A 9,560-nucleotide genomic window follows, 5' to 3' on the forward strand; every position below is an offset into this window, starting at 1 on the left:
ATTAAGCAGCGTGTAAAACCCATCATTAACCTATATAATTATTTTTCTTGTTATAATATTGTAGAAAGCCATCCTTGCACCCAATTGGAACATCAATGCAGGACCTGGGGCCTGGGGCAGTCGCCCAATTCGACCTGCCCCAAGACCGGCCCTGGCTGCAGGCTGAGTTATAGGGCTGCAAAGCTATTATGACAGCAATTATTTAAAAAATGAAAAAATTATCTTTTGACTGACATGTTTTACTTATATCACTATCATGTTGAAAAAGATTTCAGGTGGGAGAGGCGGGAGAAGGCAAGGAAGAGGGTGGAGAGAAGGGTGAGAGAGTGGAAGAGGAGGCAATGGAAAAAGGAGAGTGCGGTGGAGAAGTGGCCACGTCCGATCGAGAAAGACCTTTAGGAGGGGAGGCAGCAGAGGAAGGAGAGGGCGGAGGGACGGAGTCATGGAGGGCATTGGGCGTTCGAGATGCTGCACGAAACACCCCGCCTGGTCACCCTCACCCACGTGGTTGCACCGAGACACCCTAATTGGACCCAATCTAGTGACTCAGTCAACCAAATTGGTTCGGCTAGAACAATTCTAGGCTGATGTTAGGCACTATTTTTGGGGCTGGTCCAGATTTATTATAAAAAATTAAGATATTAACGATAGTCATTGACGACGATATTTCAGCAACGTCACTAATAAAAGATATTAGCCACGGCATTACCGACGGTAATAATTTTATTGCTAATAAATTTTTTATCGATAATTATTGACGATGGTATTTTTATCGTTGCTAATAATAATTTTTACTGATAAAAAATAACGATAAAATATAAATCATCGAAAAAAAATTATTTATTAAATTTATTAGTAGCGGGGGAAAGGGTATTAGAGACGACGTTTGTCATCGCTAATAATCATTAGCGACGGCACTATTAACGATGATTTAGCCATCTCAAAAAAAAATTATTTATTAAACTTATTAGCAATGGAGAAAAGAATATTAGTGACAAAATGAGCCATTGCTAATAATCATTAGCAACGGCACTATTAGTAACGAAAATTATCGTTGCAAAAAATAACAACAAAAAAATTATTTTTACTGATAAGAAATAACAATCAAAAATAAGTCATCGTAAAAAAAAATTATTTATTAAACTTATTAGTGACGACAGAAAGGATATTAGAGATGGCACTTACCATCATTAATAATCATTAGCAAGGAATTTAGTCATCTTAATTTTTTTTTATTTATTAAATTTATTAAAGATAGCGAAAAGAGTATTAGCGATAAAATGAGCCGTCACTAATAATCATTAGTAACGGCACTATTAGTGATGAAAATTATTATTAAAAAATAATTTTTTTTATTTATTAAACTCATTAGCGATGGTGAATAATTATCTTCACTGTTCATTATCTAAATAATTATCGTTAGAGTATCGTCACAAAAAATCGTCTCAATCTGATAGCCTTAGTTATATCGATTAATAAAATTTGATTTTGACAGTCATGAACAACCGCATGATGATCTGATAGATAGAGACCACCGATGGATCCAAAAACTTACAATGATGATCTTGATGACATTTATAGCATACTAACAAAAATTTATTTTAATCGGACATGACGTTCGATTAAAATAATTTTTTAGATAAATAATTTTTATTACTACTTTAATCATTTGTATGGTGGTGATTGTAAAATTCAAATCACATGTATATGAATCATCCATATTAAGCATATCTTCTAAAAGCACAAGTATACTTACTTAAAGACTTTAAGAATGAATATCAAGAGACATATAGTTTTACATCATTTATATATGTACAATTTGAATTTTATGATCACCATCAGATAAACGATCAAAGTATAACAAAGATCATTTATCTAAAAAATTACCTTATAATCGGACGTCATTTGGCCTTTTGATCACTCATTTTTTATTTAACGGTCAAAATCATCCTATACTAAATTAACTATGATAATGATGTCTGATTGAAGTAAAATTTTGATAGTATGCTACAAATATCATCGAGATCATCGTTATAAATTTTTGGACTCATTGGTGGTCTCTATCTATTAGATCATTATGTGATCATTTGTAACCATCGAAATAGAATTTTAATGATCGATATACCTAGGACTACCGGATCGAAGTGGTCTTTTGTGACGATACTCTAATGATAATTATTTAAATAATAAATATTAAATATTAATTTTAAATTTTAAAATTAATAATTTTTTAAAATATTAAAATTATTAGCGATGGCTTTTCTGCTGTCTCTAATATATAATATTAGCGATGGAGAAAACCATCGCTATTAAATTTAAATTTTTTTAAAAAAAATTTAGTTATAATTATAATTAAATGTATTAGCGATGGCTCTCTATTTTTAGTGACTGAATACACCACCGCTAATAGTTTTACTGATGGCATTAGTGACGGCGAAGAGCCGTCACTAATAATTTAGAAAAAAATTTATTTAAAAAATTATGAAAAAATATTTTTATCCCTGATAAAAGTATTAGCGATGGCTATCCATTCTTAGCGATGGATTTTATCATCGCTAATAGTTTTACCAATGGTATTAGCAACAATGACTTGCCGTCACTAATACTCCGCCGCACATATCCAAGCACGGGTGGAAAAAAGTTTTTCTCGTGCGCTCCTCATCTCTCTCCTTAACCTCCTCTCGTCGGTGCCCAAACCCCCCTTAACCCTCTCTTACTGGTGCCCAAACCCCTCTTCCCTGCTCTTCCCTCATCCTCTCCTCTCGCTGGTGCCCAAACACCCCGTCCTGTCGTCGGCGGCTCATCCTTTCGCCGACACCCAAACATCCCATCCCTCCCTGCCCCATCCCTCCGACATCTTGTAGCCTCGAGCCCGTGACCCTCCACTCCCATGGCCACCCCGACCCCATAGGTCTGACCCCGCAAACCTGAGCTGGCATTCCTCCATGCCTGCGACCGCCCCGACCCCATCGACCCCAACGTCGCGGCCCCTTCCCTGCCACCCCCAGCCCATGACCCTGCCCCGTTGGCTTGACCTCACAGTCCTGACCCACACCATCTTCCCGTGGCCCCATCCCCGCGCCCTCATCTCCGTGGCCACATCCCTGAGTTGGCGTTCCATCTCCGAGCCAGCATCCCATCCCTAGCCATCCTCTCGCCCCTCAGTCCCTGTGTGCTCGCCCACTTTATGTTGTGAGTATTAGCGATGGCATTAGCGGTGACTAATATCGTCACTAAAAGTTATTTTTATTTAAATTATATTAATTAAATTTAATTATATATTAAAAATTAATTAATTAAATATTAATTTAATTAATTAATTAGATAATCAATTAATTAATTAATTAGAAGCATAGGACTTGGGTCTCGACATGCAAAGAGCTCGGATCGAAGGAAGGTGTCGGGCAACATTGCAAATATGGGGTCGAGGCGTGCCTTGCACGCTCAGGTCTTGGGTCCAAACTGGCGTCTAAGACATCCAGTCCCTGCACGCCCTGCGGGCTCAAGTCGATGGAAGGTACTGGGCAGCATTGCAAACATAGAATCGGGATGTGCCCTGCATGCTCGGGCCTTGGGTTCCAGCTGGCGTCCAAGGCATCCAGGGCGCACTCAGGCCGATGGAAGGTATTGGACAGCATTGTAAATATGGGGTTGGGACGTGCCCTATGCATTCGGGACTCGGATCCTAGCTGGCGTTCAAGGCAGCCAGTCCTCATGCAAGGATCGAGTGCATATTCTATGGCATCCTATAATTGAGTGTTAATTTAAGTAATTAATTAGATGTTGATTTTAAAAAAAATTATATTACATAGAACCATAGACCCTTCTTATGATTAATGCACATATTCTACTGTATGCATATATCTATATATTTTTATATGGATGGAAGAATTATGTATATTGGTCAATTGATTGTCCAGTATGAAAGTTTGAAAAAAGCAAGTAATTCTATAAGTCATTACAGTAATTAAATAGTATGTTGAGGGCTCGAAAAAAATTTTGGACAGTATTTTTTTTAGTTCTCTCCACATATCTTCAGCTGTATGGGGAGAATTAAAAAAAAATACTGTCGAAATTTTTTCAGCCTCTGTTGTGTATCGTTTAATTACTGTAATTAATTTATAGAATTAATGTATTCTCTAAATGGGATAGGACCTTTTATACTTATTAGTTGATGATAGGATATAATTACTATGTAAGTCATTTTGAATGATAAAATAATTAATTAGCAGTTGTTTTGTATTTATGTATATGCAGAATTCTTAGATAGTGTGATATGGATCATAGTTGGATGGATCGTCGAGTAGTCGACTGGATGATTTCTTCTGAATATAGGAAGGGTGTAGAGTACTTCTGTGATTTTGCTTTTGGGAATGCAGCACTCCTACATCAAAGACGGGATCGTTGCCCTTGTAACAGATGTGGCAATAGAGAAATATTTGACAGGGATACAATTACTGTCCATTTGTATCAGAATGAATTTTTGCCCAATTACAAATATTGGTACCCGCATGGGGAGATTGAAAAAAAGTTACTAGGACTAGAAGTGAGCAGGACAGGAACACAGATAGAATGGTGGATATGGTTATGGATGCAGTTGGTCCTGAATTTAATTGGGATGTGGAGAATGATTCAGAAGCTAGCAGCGATGATTTCTACTGTATGTTGAAAGATGCTGATGAACCACTGTGGCCGGGATGTGAAATATATACTGTATTATCAGCTATATCAGAGTTATTGAATTTGAAGATCGAGTTTAATATGATGGTCAATTGTTATGATAGGATGGTAGCAATAATAAAAAAATACTACCCAAAGATGAAAAGTTTGTTAGAAACTTCTGTGCTTCAAAAAAAATAATAAAAGGATTAGGTATGAGATACGAGAAGATAGATGTATGCCGTAATGATTAAATGCTTTTCTACAAGGAGGATCAGTTGAAAAGCTTATGTGACGTATACAGTGAAAGTCGATTTAAGCTACGATAAGAGGGTAGAAATTAGAAGGATATACCATATAAGATTCTTCGATATCTTTCGCTCACTCCTAGGCTTCGGAGGCTTCACTTATCCAAAAATACTATCGGGCATATGAGATGGCATAAAGAAGGGATTCGCTAGCATTCTGATATGATGAGTTATCCGTCAGACAGCGAGGCATGGAAGTAATTTGATGCTTGTCATCCTTTATTTGCGCAGGAATCATGCAATATCCGACTGAGTCTATTTACAGATGGCTTTATACCGTTCAGTCATGCAGCAGCCTCTTATTCATACTGGCCAGTGTTTATTACTCCATACAATTTTTCGTCTGAGATATGCATGAAAGAACATAATATCTTTCTTATATTACTCATTCCTGGACCACGACATCCTAGTAGAAGTATTGATGTATATCTAAGGCTTCTTGTTGATGAGCTGAAATTCTTATGGTTTGATGGTATACGTATTTTTGATGCATCGAAGAAGTAGAATTTTGTAATGAATAGGACCATTAGCGATTTTTTCGTTTATGGGATGCTGTCAGGATGGAGCACTTATGGGAAGCTTGCATGTTTCTATTGTATGAAGAATACAAAATCATTTTAGCTTGAGCATGATCATAAGCTCTGCTGGTATGATTGTCACCATCAATTATTTTTCAAGTATCATCCTTTTCGAAAGCAGCGGGATAGTTTCAGGAGGAATAAGATGGAGAAAGACCATGCACCCCCACATCTCAATGATATGAAAGTATTTCAGAGGGTATCCCAATTGGACGAAGTCCAGTTTGGCATGCTATTTGACAAGCAGAAGTCTCGAAGATTCATTAGAACTCATAACTAGATGAAGCGAAGCATCTTTTGAGAATTACCGTATTGATCCATCAATTTGATCCGTCATAATCTTGACGTCATACATATTGAAAAAAATATATTCGATAATATTTTCTACACTGTTATAGATATTAAAGATAAGATAAAGGACAATCTCAAGGCTCGAGCAGATATGAAGAACATAGTCAAGCATCCTTAGTTAGAGCTGATTGAGGTATCACCTGAAAAATCCTATCCAAGAAGCATCCTCATGATGGCCAACATGAGGAGATAGATCCAACTGATTTTATTTTAAAGGACAATTCTATCCAAGAAGGAGAAAAAGAGAAAGAAGAAGAACTGAAAGAAGAGGAAGAGGTGGAAGAAGAGAAAGAAGTGGAAGAAGAGGAAAAATCGAAAAAAGAATATGAAGGGTACCAAATATTTGAAGAGGTCGATGAGTAGTACTAAATATATAATCTTTGAATCATTTTAAATCTTGCATTGCCATCCATAATTGTATAATTAATTTGGTGAATCTATTTATTTATTTTTAGAGATTATACATCATGTTTTTCAGAGGTTGGAGCTATGTCAGTGGAGGACAGAGCTCCCGAGAAGAGAGCGATCATGCGGCCAGCTCGTAGGATTCTGTACCTCTCACACCCCACAGTAAACTCTAACATTTTAGAAATTTTTTATTTTATATTATTTTATTCTTTGCTAACTAATATAACATTCTTTATATTAGATATTTTATGCTCAGGTTTGGAGGACAGGGGGTCACCAGTGACCCCACAGTCACACGCACCAGTGATCGGCTCCCAAACATAAAAGCATGGTAGAGGACCCTCCCGGCTCGTGGCGCCTCTAACTCGATCGAAGGATAGAGAGTTCATCCATATTCAGAACCGGTCGTAAGTATTATATCTTTACTGAATATGTTTAAAATTTAGCCATTGTAAAGCTTAACATTTATTGTTCAAAATCAATTTTGTAGCATATTTACAGAGAGCTCTATACCTTGTATGATTATCAGGATCATCTGACGATTAATGTCGAGGCCAGTGAACGAGTTCTCCAGTTGACCGTCGGAGGCTCGTGATGCAGTCTGAGAGATGTTCTTAGTAAGTCAAAGGTTCTTAATTTAATAATTTAGGTAGATTTGTATTCTATTTATTAATACATGCTTGCTTCTACTTATAGGGGTACCATCGATTCTTATCTCCTTAGAATGAGGAGGCTGACTGTCTGATCTTCGAGCAGATGGCCACACATAAGTTTCGAGATGGGCTACATAGCCTACGATAGTCTGTCATCAAGTATTTCAATTTTCAGTCACCATCGGATCGGAAGTCTTATAGAGATCACTGGATGCGGGTGGACATATGGGAGGCCCTCTACGATCAGTGGAGTAACGAAGAGTACACCAGTAGACAACAGAAGATCCGACAGAATTGGACCATCTAGCAGGATCCGATCGGCACAGGGATGGCTCCATCGGCACACATATTGTGGCTGACAGGCTGATAAAAAATCTATACCAAAACTCTTCACTAAAATTGTAAAAATTTTTATATGTGTACTTTAATTAATTTAATTTTATCATTTACTTATTGTAGGTACGGTAGCTGGATCATCCACCAGGTCAGCAGTAGTTATGGGAGGCCACACACTAGTTTAGATTCTAGATCACGACAGATTGTGATAAAAATTTCAAACTATATTTATTAATAAGTTGTTATAGGATCTAATATGTATATTAGAACTAATATATTTCTTATCTGTGTAGACGGATTACGTGGAGTACGTTGTTACACAGCACGGCGATGATCTATCCACTCAGCCCCTCCTTGACCTTGAGGGATGGCTTAGGGTCACCGGAGAGGTGAGTAGGAGCCGGGTCATAGGATTTGTTCACAGCTTCGACCCTCCAGCAGTTCAATATTTTTTGGCATCCTCACAGGCCTCGATGTCCTAGACTTGGAGCAATGCGCATGTGGAGGGGGTCGTGCAAAGGATTTTGAGCCAATGATCTCAGAGCTTCCAGAATACCATTCGTGATACGGTCGTAAAGATTCTTCAGGATCTGCAGCTATGCAACCAACTGGACTCGTTATCCTAGCCATCACATCAGGTAATTCTATTAGTAAACTCTTTTACTTGTTTTAAGTTTTCATGTTTAGAAGCTTCACATATTTAGGCTTGAGTTGGAAAAGAGGATCTAGAGGTTAAAAATTTAGTTTAACCATTCAATTGATAGACTCAAAGTGTCTATAGTTCCGTATCATCGAATGAAATATATAGAAATAATTTATTCAAGAATTAAAGGAGTGTATCGAAAAATATGCATCCATATTGAAACTTAGTCATAATATTTTATTTTTTCATTTCAGGATCTTAGGACATCCGACTCTCATCCACCAGCCATTGGAGAGGAGCAGGAGGATGAAGAGGAGGATTTGGACTGATTTTCTTTTGTCTTGATGTATTATATTTTTTTGATACTGCTTGTAAAATTATATAATTTATATTTTTAATATAATATAATTAATTTTTTATTTGTAATTGTCATATTATTTTTGGATTTTAATTATAATAGATGTTAGGAACCATAATTGATTGTGATTAATTAAAATAGATTTTAAAAAATTTATTATAAATTTTTTAAAAAAATAAAATTAACTATTACCGACGACTTTAGCCATCGCTATTAACAAAATATTATTATAATTTTTTAAAAAATAATAAAATTAAATATCACTGACGATATTAGCGATGGCTTGAGCTGTCTCTAATACTTATTAGCGACGGTATTAGCAACAATAAAGCCATTGCTAATTATTTTTAAAATTTTTTAATTTTTTTTAAAAATAAGAAAATAAATAGCGACGGAACTTAGCTGTCGTTAATATTGTCACTAATAGTCTTCATTAGTGATGGATAAAAGTTCCATCGCTAGTAAGGTCAATTAGCGACTAAAATTTTTTCAACCATCAATTAGTGATGGTAAATCATCGCTAATAGTATTAGTGACGGCAAAATGACTTTTAGTGATCCGGCTCTACCTGTCTCAGGCCTAATTTGTAGCTCTATCTGAAGTCGGCTAAGATCCACTTCCAACCTTTCAGGTCTATTACAGTAGTGGAATACGCTGAGATTAGGCCTAATTTTTTTTTTTTAAATGAAGGCTCGAGCTCAATCGAGCCTAAGCTTGGGTTCAGTTTGAAACCAAACTGATCCGATCCAATTTAAACCCATTGGGTCGAAAGGTAGGACCAACCCGAGTTGCTGACATTGGTGGGACAAGAAGATGCTGGCGTTATGATGCCGATAATATTCCCTTTGCCATACCTGGTGCCAAAAATGATTGGTGTAGGTGGTTTGAAGTGTGTGGAACTTGTCGGCATGGAGGAATCCCTCCATTGTTTCCGTGGCCTTGAACAAATGAGTGTTTTGGTTGTGATGTCATTGGAGGGGGCGGACTTGAGGAGGGAGATGGCAGTGGGAAGGAGGGGGGGGGGGTGTTGAGCGGTGAGGGTGGAGAGGGGACAGTTGAAGAGCTTGGTGTGAGGAGGGAAAGAGGAGGGGGCGAAAGATAGAGATGTTGAAGTTGAGGTAGGAAGAGGGGGGGGGGGGGGGGGTGTGAGCGGTGAAGGTGGAGAGGAGACAGTTGAAGGGCTTGGTGTGAGGAGAAGAGGAGGGGGCGAAAGATAGAAATATTAAAATTGAGCTAGGAAGAGGATGGTGAGAAGGGTAGGATAGC

The sequence above is a fragment of the Elaeis guineensis genome, chromosome 2 (assembly GCF_000442705.2).
Source record: "Elaeis guineensis isolate ETL-2024a chromosome 2, EG11, whole genome shotgun sequence".
NCBI classification, from domain to species: Eukaryota; Viridiplantae; Streptophyta; class Magnoliopsida; order Arecales; family Arecaceae; genus Elaeis; species Elaeis guineensis.